The sequence below is a fragment of the Arvicola amphibius genome, chromosome X (genome assembly GCF_903992535.2).
Source record: "Arvicola amphibius chromosome X, mArvAmp1.2, whole genome shotgun sequence".
NCBI lineage: Eukaryota > Metazoa > Chordata > Mammalia > Rodentia > Cricetidae > Arvicola > Arvicola amphibius.
The window spans coordinates 8,158,547-8,171,494 of NC_052065.1; the positions used below are offsets into that span (position 1 = coordinate 8,158,547).

General features: G+C 37.5%; 1 protein-coding gene across 5 annotated transcripts in view; it reads right to left on the bottom strand.

Annotated features, from left to right (window-relative positions):
• Reps2 (RALBP1 associated Eps domain containing 2) overlaps positions 1 to 12,948 on the bottom strand; it is a 250,961-nt gene that overhangs the window by 61,795 nt on the left and 176,218 nt on the right. The gene's annotated exons all lie outside the window — the stretch shown is intronic.

Sequence of the window (12,948 nt, forward strand, 5' to 3'; positions counted from 1 at the left end):
GAAACCTAAAGGAAGAGAAGAACCCACCAGAAGGGGGGAAATGGAGACTAACAGGAGAGAAGGGAAGGTGAACATGGTCAAAGCACGTGATATACTTTGAACGAAAGAGATTAACACGCAATGAAATATCTCCAATAAAAAGAGTCCATGCTGTTTACAATCCCTTTTCATTTACTCAGAATTCAAGTATTTACATAAACTGGTAGTGACTTAAGACAGGATAAAATAGTAAGGAAAACATGTTTTTACATAACCAAAGACTGGATTTAGCATGGAAAATGTGGTCGAGTCCTTATTCTGATGTTAATTACTCCATTTTAAATAAATCAGGTTCAAATAAACCAGTGCAGAAAGAATCGTCTTTGGCTTCCGGTATTTCTCCACCAGCTTTCAGCCATTACTGGCTCATTTAGTGCATAGGCTGCAGAAAAGGAAGAGGGCTGGACTGGCAGCTCCGCTACCTGCGGAAGAAATGGGGTGTCCAGCAGTAGAAGAAATAAAAACGATGGACTGACTTTATTTATTTCAAAGATCTCTCTTTTTCTCTCTCTGATCATTACTATCAAGGATAACTAAATATGTTTCTAAAATAATCTGACTACATTTAAAGGAACCTTTGAAAGAAAGTTGAAGTCTAATGTTTTCTTTGTTTTACAAGAAACAAAAAATATCTGGAAAACCAAGATCATCTCTGAATTCTAACTAACAATGCAAATAAACAGCTGCTATGGAATTCTAAAGAAAATTCGTGATCACATACAAGAAATAATTTTAGAACCATACACTGGAAAGTTTAAATACATTCTTACCAAACTATTCTGAAAACACTGTATCTATGTAACTGTAAATAGTTTATTCAGAAGTCCTTTGACAACTGTGCTAATATTAAATAATATTTTGGGCCTTAAAAGCAAAGTAGCCCCCAAGGCCAAGGACCATCATTGAACAGAGGGCAGAAAAGACTATTAGAGCCAGAAGTTGGGGAGACTGGAAGCAATAACAATATCTTTCTAGCCTTGACGGGGCTGCTGCTGCACTTGTGATCCACAGAAGACATGGTTGCCTGCATGGGAGTGTCCAAGGCCAAGCCAGTCAACCATTCCAACATGGAGGAAGAAGGAGCAAATGACAGCAGATGGCTTCTGGAGGACAGAGAGTCAGTTTTCATTAATATGTGGCTGTGGTAAGTCAACTATGCTCCAGTGGATTAAACTCAGCGGGTATTAAAGGTGGTGACATGAAGTTGGGGGGAGTGAAGAATGTGGGTGATAGATCAGGGAAGAGTGGAAATAATCATGACTAAAACACACCAAATGAAATTCTCATAGAATTAATGAAAGTATTATACTTTTTAAAACAACAAGTAATAGTATATAGCAAGAACACGGGATATTCTTGTAATTTTATACTAATTTGGCCTTTCGCATCAGACAAGCATAAAGCTGGAGCTTCGTGATTTCCACAGATGTAACTCAGAATAATATCACAGAAATGTTTATTCTTGGCTAGTTTCATGGATATATTAACAACCAAGTGTGTCCACTTTTCATTACCATTTGTAAATACATCAGTGGGTCATAACTTACAGGCTGTAAAGGCATCAGTAATAGCATGTGCAATAGAGAATATTCATAGCCATAAGGATAGCCCATCTCAGGGCCCTAATAAACAGGTCTTCACAGGCTAGGCCTTTTAAAAGTACTACCCAGTTACTTTTTTTTCTTTTTCTTTTTCTTTTCTTTCTTTTTTTTTTTTTTTTTTTTTTTTGGTTTTTTGAGACCAAGTTTCTCTGTAGCTTTGGAGCCGTCCGGAACTAGCTCTTGTAGACCAGGCTGGCCTTGAACTCACAGAGATTCACCTGACTCCTGCCTCTGCCTCCCGAGCGCTGGGATTAAAGGCGTGAGCCACCACCGCCCTGGCCTACCAGTTACTTTAAAACAAAACAAATAGACAAGCAAACAGTTGTGCACCTTTCTACAGAAAAGGCCCAAAACAACTGCACTAGAATAAACAGTGCGTTATAAAATAAAGGACTGCTCAGGTGAAATGATAAACCACTTAAATAAACTGACTCAACTTCCAGGCCAAAATGGAGTAATAAAGACCACATGTCCTCCCCTAGATGAAGCAATCAAACATAGAAAAACATATGAAACAACAACTCCCATGATACTGGGACAAAAACATATAAGAAGTTTTGAAACACAAGAAAATTAACCAATGAAGATGGTGACCCTCTGAGAGGACAGGAACAAAAAAGGAGGGGGCCCTATGACTGACCCCATTCACTATTTGAGAGCTGCTACCGAAATAATATAAAATCCATATCCAGGTCGCTTTTGCTATTTAAAATAATTATTAAATTTTATTGATTTGTTTCACTGGGGAAATAGCCCCAAATATGAAGAAACAATTTTAAGTTTGTAAAATATTAAGATCATTAAAATGGAATCCCTAAAATGAACATAGATATACCTACAATCCCAACACACAGGAGTTGAGGCAAGAAGTCTGTCACAAGTCTGAAGCCAGCCTGGGATAGTTATACTTGAGAACTTGTCTCAATCAATCACACACACACACCACACACACACACACACACACAGACACAACAGACACACAGAGAGAGACACACACACACACACCAAGCCCATATTGCAGTTTTTCACAAACTAAACTTCAAGCAGCAAGACAGTAGCATAGGGCTGGGTGCACTCTTCATCCTGAATCTTTTAAGAGAGAGATTAGTTATGTTCCTTGGGAACATACTAAGATTAAGGGAAACCAAATATGCTGTATCAGAATTATCAACAGATTGTCTTCTCTTTTCAGTACCTTTGCTACTTTTTTTCTAGTCATGCATACTTACCTAACACACATACTATAAATCTGAATCAATAATTTAAATACATATTTATTTTTATTTTATGGCATCGCTGTTTCCCTACACATATGTCTGTGAACTACATGAAAGCAGTGCCTGTGGAAGCCAGAAGAGGCGTCAATGCCCTGGAACTGGAGTTACAGACTTTTGTGAGCCACCATTTAAGTTTTGGGGATTGAACCCAGGTCCTCTGGCATAACAACCATTACTCTTAACCACTGAGCTACCTCTCCAACCCCAAGGCAGAAATTAAATGGTGATAATGGGAGCTAGACAGTGCTGCCTCATACCTGTGAAGCACTGGGAAGGCTAACACAGTAGCACCCTTAAGTTGAAAGCCAACCTAAGTTATACAGCAAGTCCCTGTCTCAAATGCAAATAAATATTTTGTAAATGCCGATAATGGGTCTATCATTCTTTTTCCTTCAAAAAGAAATATCTATGTGTTCACACAACAGTGTTTTCCATAGGTTTACTGTAGATAACCTTTAATAGATTATGAAAATTACCATCTACTCTTTTGATATTTTCCCATGATAACATGCTGGTGAATTTTAGTTAGTCCTGCAGTTGCTTCCATTCATATGATGGTATGATTTTCTTATATGATAATGTGCTAAGCTGGCATCGTAGACTTTCTAACATGAAAGCAAGATCTAACTCAAGTTGCTCAGATTTTTCTATCTCCTAGGTAGAATTGGCTAAATTTAGTTTAGGATATTTTGCAACCATATATAGGTGACAATGACAATCATGATTTTTCCTTTCTCATATGACCATTGATTATGCTAAGAACAGGCTGTATAGAGTAAGAAATTGTTTCTTAAATATCAAATTAAAACTTTCTAGTAGAGACATCTGGCAGTAAGATTTATAGTTATATTTATAGTTTATGGTTCCATTTATTTGCTATAGGACTATTCAGGCTTTCTAATTTTTAAGCCACTTTGGAAAATGGTTTTCCTGGATGTTTGTACACTATGCTTAAATTTTCACATTTATTAACATGGCAATTGATCATGCTATGATCATCTTAATCTCTACACACGTAACTTTCTTTTCCATTCCTAATATTGTTTGTCATTGCCATAGTTTTCCTTCATTAATCTCATCTGATATCTGCTATGTGTTATGTCACCCTTTTCAAAGCACCAATTTTTAACTTACAATTTCAATGTCTATTCTTGGTTGTTAACTTGATTACATCTAGTATCAACTGAAATGCAAAAACAGAGGGCATAACTGTGAGGGATTTTTGCTTAATTTGAAGTAGAAAATCCACTTCCTTTTTATGTTGTCATGGGGTTTTTGTTTTGTTTTGTTTGTGTTTTGGTTGTTTGTTTTTTGTTTTTCGAGACAGGGTTTCTCTGTGTAACAGCCGTGGCTGTCCTAGAATGCACTCTATAAACTGATCTAGTCTACTCAGGCTAGGCTGCCTGCCTCTGCCTCCCAGATGCTGGGATTGAAGGTATTGGCCACCACAACTAGCTGGAAGATCCACTTCTAATCCAATCTTTAAGGTAGAAAAACATGCGTTTAATCCAGATCGTTTGAGCTGGGAAAAGATACACCTTTAATCCAGATCTTTTGAGGTGGGAAGACACACTTTTAATCTAGGCCACACCTGCTGGAAGCCTACATAAGGTCATGGCAGAAGGAAACTTTTGTTCTTTGCCTGCTTGTTCTCACCTTGCTAGAAAGTCCATTCCTTCACAGATACTAGAGCTTACTTCTTCAGGATTCCAGTGTTCACTAAAGACCAGCTGAGACATCCAGCCTCATAGACTGAGAAACGGCTGGATTCTTGGACTTTCTATTCTTAGACAGCCATTGTTAGATTAGCCCATAAAACATTCTGATACATCTCCTTTCTATATAGAGAGAGATAGATTCATTCTACAAATGTGTTACTTAGAGAATCCTGATTAATACAAAAGTCCTCTATATTGTGTGCTTTGTAGTTCATTAATCTTCCATTTACATGCTTTGGTCTTGTCTTGTTCTACTTTAAATTGCTTTCTTCGACTATTGGTTTATAGCTTTTCTCTTTTTATAACTTAAGATAGGATTATAAGTTTATTTTAACTACTTCTTTATTAAAATTTCCTGTTTTGTATGTGGTTATCATTAAGTGTTTAAAAACTTCTTAATACCCTTTCTGATTTCTTTTATGATGTTACCTTCTATCTTGACTGAATACTAAGTTTTCCTTATTGAAAATCTATTAATAGCAAATTGGGTTATTGACTTACCATTTTCCCATAACATGCTGAGGATGAAATTTCACTGTCTTTGACTTCCATTATTAATGTTGAAAAGTCAGCTGTCAGTCAAATAATTGTTCTTTATTAGTTATTAGTTTTTCTCTCTGATTGTTTTTAAGAACTCTCTTTTTGATACTCTAGAATATCAAACTTCCCTGTATCTATACATATAACACTATATCTTGTTCTTTTCTTACATTCTTGAGCTTTTATGAAACTTCTGAACAATGTGGTATCCTGAATTGCCTTTGGCCAATCCTCAGTGTTTGACTATTGTCTTCCTTTTTTTTTCTTATTTCAAGAGATTTGTCTAACTGTGACATTAGGATAGCTTTCTGAGATTTGTTTTCTAATTAAGCAATTGTCTCTTCGGTTATTACTTATTACTCTGTGAATCTAGTCCCTGAATTGTAGACACAAAGTATTTTGTTTTGTTATCTTCTTGGTTTTTTATTTGTTTTGATATTTTTTTGAGACACAACCCTTCTATATAGTCCAAGATGGCCTTGAACGCACTTTGTAGTACAGGCAGTCTCAAACTTTTCATTTTTCATGCCTCAGTCTCCGAAGTGCTGGAACTCCATGAGTGCGCCATGACACCTGACTGTTGCTTTTAACATACTAAATATACTTAGCAATTCTGTTATCAGAATCGTTTGTATTTAGTACTAGCTGTTGCTTCTTCTGGTTCTCACTGTGTTTCAATTCCTAATGTGTCTGGTAACCTTCGAGACTAAACTTGTATTCTTCAGAACTTTGCCTGTGGTAATACTTGAGGTCTAGGTACAAAGTAGGTCCCTTATCTCTCTTTTGTTTCTGCCATATACCTGAGGGTATTACCAACCTGAGGTAGAAGTGATATTAATTGCTAGCTTCTGCTATCTGATCTGAACATACACTTTTTTAGTACAGATATCAGTTTGATTGCATGCAACTAATCTCACTCTTAGCTCATTAATACGAAGGAGAAGGTAGTTGTCTAACTGCTTTTTAAATTTGAAACTGATAAATTCAAAAAATGATGGGTAGGTTACTGCATAAGCTTGAGAGGGCAGTTGGATAAGAAAACGATGTATATGCTCTAGATGTTAAAACCTTTCAGACCTCTTCCTTTCTATTCCCTGAGAATGAGATCCAAAGATTAAAAGAATGTTTTCCAAGGAATCTCTTTAGCCAAGAAAATAGATCAAAAGATACTGACAGAAAGAAACTACCTACAACCTTGCCAGATCCTGCTACCATTATACCCACATTTGGCAAGTCTCATTCACTCATTCATATATTCTAAGTCAGCATATCTCTCATTCTTAAATATAACCAGGTGATCAAGCATTACTAGGTATCTGCAGAAAACATTGTGACATAAGGTACTGGGAGAGCAAAAATTACATTTTAAGTTTGAATTACTATGTCGTGGAGATCCACAAAACAAAAATGCCTCTGATCTGCAAGCCTCTTGCCCAAGGACAGACAGTTCCTGAAATGCTGAAGGCTATTGTTTATAGGAGATAACAAGTCACGTGTTTTTCACTCCCCTAAATAAGTTTGTTTGATCCATCTGCACTGGATGCACTTGATCACACGTGGGCCAGAGGTTCACAGGCTAGAGGAATACCAGATGTATGTTTGTCCCAGATTGGACTTGATGGGAAATGCAATGAATTACGGATTTTCTTTCTTAAACCACTACAGACTGTGATTCTGGGCCAATTTCCCTAGAACCTGGGTATGGATCTGACCAGAAACTATCCACCTGGACAGTATTTGATTAAAGCTTGCTTTAAATTTGCTTTAAACTGTGATACTGGTCTTATTCTTAATCAGTGGAATTAACAATACAGAATAAATAATAATAGGAAAAGTGATTACAAAGAGACTAGACCTGGACTAAGAGAACACTTTAAATTATATATTATTAGTATCATAAAATTGGTCATTAACTTAGCCCAGAAATATTTAAATAATTACTATGTACTAGGCATTGTTTGGGGTGCTACAAAAATACTAGAGGTGAGGCAAGGGCTGGAAAATCTTTATCCTTATAAATCTTATACGCTCCTGAGAAGATAAAGGATAGAGGGTGAGAGATGAAATCTTTTTTTAAATATTTATTTATTTATGTATACAATATTCTGTCGGTATGTATGTCTGCAGGCCAGAAGAGGGCACCAGATCTCATTACAGATGGTTGTGAGCCACCATGTGGTTGCTGGGAATTGAACTCAGGACCTTTGGAAGAGCAGGCAATGCTCTTAACCGCTGAGCCATCTCTCCAGCCCGAGAGATGAAATCTTAAGTAGAGTCATCAAGTAAAGTTGCAATAAAAAGCTCTGATTAGAAAGATGAGATAATTGGAAGCTATTGAAAAAAGGAATATTCAGAAAATTGAAAAGCACTCAGAAATTAAAATATGATAGCAAAAAGTGAAAGCTCAATAGAAAGATTCAAAGATAATCTCAGGAAATTTCCCAGAAAGTAGGGTAACATTCAAATAAAAGTTCCACAGAGAGGACAGAAAATATAAAAAAGGAATCTATTAAATGGTTTAATAAAATTTTCCAGAAATGAACAGTGTGAGCTTCTAAATTAAAAGGTCCCACTGAGTACCCAGGACAGTGGAAGAAACAGAAGTATGGAAAGACACATCATCACAAAAATAATGGAATTAGAAAATGTCTACATGTTTTTGGCAGGGAATGGGAAGGAGGGCAAGCCACATACAAAGTAACAGATATCTAAAGTGTTTTAGAGTTTTATGTTCCTTTAGAACCCAGAATTCATTGAAGCAATTGTATCAGAATTCCAAAAAAATTAGATGATGGTTATATACTTGAAGTTTGAATGTGAATGTCTTCCCATAGGCTCCTTCCTGAATTGGTACACTCTGTCTCAAACAGTGATAAAGTTTGGGGAGACTGAAGCCCTGCCTCAGAAAGTAGGCCACTAGGGCAGACCTTGAGATTTTACAGCCTAGCCTCTCTTCCTGAACTCTCTTTGCTTCCTGGTCCGTCTCCATGTGACGATAAGGTTCAGTTACCATAAACATCACCATGCCTTTCTCACCATAATGGCCTAAACCTTCTAAAACCATGAGATGAAATAAACAAGTCCACCATTAAATTGTTTTTGGAAATATTTTCAGTAAGAGTATGCAAGAGTTGAGAACTGTGGACTAGAGAAGCTCTTTGATTGTATAGTCAGGGCTTAATGAGCCGTTTTGCTGGGGACTTACAAGACTGAAATGCCAGTAGACACACAGACTGTAAAGACAAGGCTCATGAGGTGAGACCTGAGCTAGAGGCCATTCACATTAGCTTATGGTAAAAAAGAATCTGGTTGCATTCTACCCATGTCCTAGAAACTGGAGTTAGGCTGAATTAAACTGTAATGGATTAATTTATTTGATGAAAATTTCAAAACAGTTAACATTCAGGCTGTGACATGTTTATTGCATGTTACATGGATCCAGATTTATTGTGAGAGAGAAAAGAAAGTGGAGCTTAAAGAAATAGAAAATGTGCAATTTGGTGAGGAAAGGAACATAAACTTTAGTAGCTAAAGTCATGGAAAGAAATGTCAAGTTTGGTGAGGGAAGGAACTCAAGTAAAGCCGAGACTAGGGAGAGTGAGGGGAAAGTCACTATGGCTATCAAAAGTTTAACATCATTAAAGAGAAACCTGGACTTTGCAATGAGATAACAAAGTACCTGGAAAGTCAAGATCCCATCCATCAAAAGCTCCAATGCAAATAATGTAAACACTATCGGGGAATATTATTTTCAGGTGTATGAGTTTTGTTTCTCCTGCATTTATTTAACTCTGTGAAGCTGTGATCCTTTGCCTATCTAAAATTCCTGATGGTCCTAATAAAGAGCTGACCAGCCAAGAGCAAGGATAGGTAGGGTTGGAAGAGAGAGTATAAATAGAGTAGAAATGAGGAAAAGGAAGAGAAAGAGAACAAGGAGAAGGGGACATCAGGGGCCAGCCATCCAGCTACAAAGCAAGCCATGGAGAAAGAAGAAAAATTTACAGAAATAGAGAAAGATAAAAACCCAGACACAAAAGGTAGTTGGGATGATTTAAGAAAAGCTGGCAAGAAATAAAGCCGAGCTAAGGCTGGGCACTCACAACTAAGAAGAAGCCTCTGTGTAGTTTTGTTGTGCCAAAGGAGTAAAACATCACGCCACAAAACTCAGATGAAAACTTTCATTGGAAAGGACAATGCCTAAACAGATGGAGCCTTCAAGGTTCTCCGCAGAAAAACTGCCATCTAGAGAAAGGTTTTCCCAAGTTCATTCAAGAAGAGTCATAGAGACAACTATAGCTATTATCTGTGGGACCCAGACTACAGACTTTGGCATTATCCACATGCTGCTGCTGTGTAGGCATGAAAATGTCAAGAGTCAGAGGACCATGGAGGCCTGCACCAGGGTTCCATACTGTGGCATTCCTAAGACGGCTGTGTGTGCAGCTGTGAGAGTAAAGCCCAGGGGACTGGAGAGATGCTAGAATCATAAAATAAATTCCAAGACACCAAGTGAGCCCTATCTAACAGAACTACTACATGTGCTGTAGACAAAAGAACTAGAGAGGTAGGGCTATCCAAACCCACTGGAGCACAAATAGTACCATAACGAGCCAGTTACCAAGAGATTCAGGATTTGGTGTTTGCACTACTACAGTTGGATATCCTTTGGCCTGATGTTTCCATCATGTGTCTCATTCCTCCCTTTTGGAATGGGAATATTTAGTATATGTCACTGTATATTAAAAATATAGATAACGTATTTTAATTTTATTTTACAGAGGCTCAAAGTTAGGAGACTGCATTGCATCTGGTAAGAAATTTTGAACCTTGGAATAGTGTGAAACCACTAAGGCCATGAAGACTCTTGAACTGAATGCAAGTTATATTAGGAGATGAGTGTGAACCTGTGGGTGTCCAAAGTGGAATACTGTGGCCTGAAAATGAAATGTTCCTCACGGGTTCATATGCTTGAACTCTTGGCTTCCAAGTGGTAATATTGTTTTAAGATGTCATGGAAACTCTAGGAGGTGATGTCACACTAGATGTTAGTCACTGGGAGCACACCTCAAGATTTTATAGCTTGGCCCCACTCCTTGAACCCCATTTGCTGGTCTGGAAACGATGTGAGGCAAATCAACTACATGCTTCAGTGGCCATGAACTCCACTATGCCTTCCCCATCACTGCCACAATGGACTGTGTCCTCTCAGACTCAGAGGCAAAACAAACCTCTCCTCCCTGACATGGTTTGTCAGGTATTTGGTCAGAGTGATGAACAAGCGACTCATGCGCTACCCAAACTAGCAGCTGAAACAATAAGATAACTAAACACGAGCTCCCTGTGTGCATCCTTCCCTGGAAAGCCACGTAAGGATATGTTCTCACAGAACAAGAGGGAAGACAAGGACCGTAGGATAAAAGAAATCCAACATGCTTGGATGAAAAAGGGAATCTGTGATGACAATATGCAGAGGTATCATGATGAAAAATTACATAATAGACACTTAAGATCCTAAGTTTCTACATCTCTGAAAAGGCAAAATTTATAGAATACCTGATATTGGGACATTCATAAGAGAACTATACAATACTGATGGAGTCTGTGGTTGAATTAGGGGAAAGTGCATTGGAAAAAAACCAGTTTTATTATTCACCCTAAGATGAAGTAAAACCTGTACAATCACAAAAGGTAAATCTGTTATATGGTTTAGTGGCCATAATATAAAAACTAAAAGACTAAAGACAGGTGATGGAGACTCGGAGAAAAGACAAATACTGAAAGGTCAAGAAGAGGTTATATTATTTAGAAACGTGTGGGGGAAAATATCAATACAATCAACATTAACCATGTTACAGTAGAATGTATTCCCCATAAGTTTGGAGAGGCCTATGAGTGGCCTGAGAAGTTTGTTTTTTTCCCCTTAGTTTAGCATGGAACTTCTAGGCCATTACCTCTACCTTGTCAAGATGTAAGCTATGGTTATCTTACAAGTTTCTTCCTTACATTCCGAAAGTCATTTCCACTACCATCAATCAAAAGAAGGGAAAATTAGGAATATGTGTTCAAGTGTACTTCCCACTTTCTCTTTTTTAACGTTTTTATTGTGGAGGCCTAAAAATGTGAGCCTATTTCCACCTTGTCTGTAGGTTAGAAAATTTTAGCTTGTTCAAAGTTGTTGACAACAAGTGGCTACACATCTTGACCTAGGCTGTGGTTACTTGGTCTTTTTGACATTACGATGGCCCATACAGGTAGATGCACTCCACCCTGACCAACGGTCAGGATATTCAAACACACTTCTGCTCCTTCTTTTGAATTCACATAACATGTTAATAGGCCTCCAAGTTTAAAATTATTTTCTTGGGCTGGACAGATGCCTCAACTGTTAAAGCTAGGCTCACAACCGAAACTATAAAACTATTTCTCAAATTCATTAAGCCTAATCCTCTGGACTGCACCCAAAACACTAACCTTTAACACTTTTTATCCTCTTACATCATTGTAATTAGACATTTCCAGATAAACTGGATACAGTAGTTCGTGTTTATAATCCCAGCACTCTGGAGACTAACCTTGGCTATATAATGAGTCCTGAGACAGCCTGGTCTACAGAATTAAGAGCTTGTTCCAAAAGAATATTCTCAGCAAAACAGTATTCATAGACATCACTATTTGTTAATTTCCTTCAGATTTGTGCCAGGTCCAAACTATCAGGAAAAGGAACACATGCTCTGGCTTACGGAGCAGAAATATAGCAGCAGATGTGATGACTGAAAGTTTCAACAACAGAAGGACAATTCTTTAGGGGAGTGAAACTTGGAATCACTTCAGCTATGGAAGAGCTCTGATCCCCACTAACAATAGTTTATGAAGAAAAGAAAAGCATTCAAAGCCCAATGGGGGGCACTCAGAGGAGGGGAAATGTTAAAATTAGTCAGCTGAGAAGACCTAGACTTATAAGCATCAATCAAGTGCAGTCAGCCATATGAAGAGCTTCAGGAGTCTCGTCCTGAGGGACCCTTTTTCTCCTTGACAGTTTCATAAAGTAGTTCTTTCACAGTAATAGAAATTGTTCATTATTTTCTTTCTAGTCACAGAAGTATTTGTGACCTTATATACATCCCCTGATGACTCGGTCATACACTGTGATGGCATAGCTATCTATGTACTTAACAAAAGAATTGCCAGGAGACCCTTCCTAATAATCTCTACCTCTATCCCTGTTGGTTGTCCATACACACACATCCCCATTATACAAGCTTATTAAATTTTATGTCAACTGGGACACAATTTTGCCATCAATTAAAAGAGATGGATTTACATTTGCTTTATTCAATAAGGATAATATTAATGATGAAGTTTGGAAAAGTAATAAAATGAATTTCAATTCTTCTACTTTGCAGATGAAAATATTAAGGCCTGGGGAAATAAAAGGATAAAGTCAAGTTTACTACCACTATGGAAGAGTAATCAAATTCACATTTTGAGCCTTTGAGATAGGTAAAGAGCAGAAACACACAGGAAGATAAGCATAAGTAGCTGGATGGGCTTGGGGATCTAAATTCAAGGAATGAACATTTTAAAATGCCTCAAAGCAAGAATACACCAGATCATAGTGAAAGGATGCTCCTGATCACTCTATAAGCCACAGACTGAAAACTAAAAATAAGCTATGATATAACTCACTGGGTAAATAAGCTTGGCAATGTGAATTCAACCCCAGAACTCACATAAAGGTGGAAGGACAGATACACAAGCCATTGCATGCAAGTC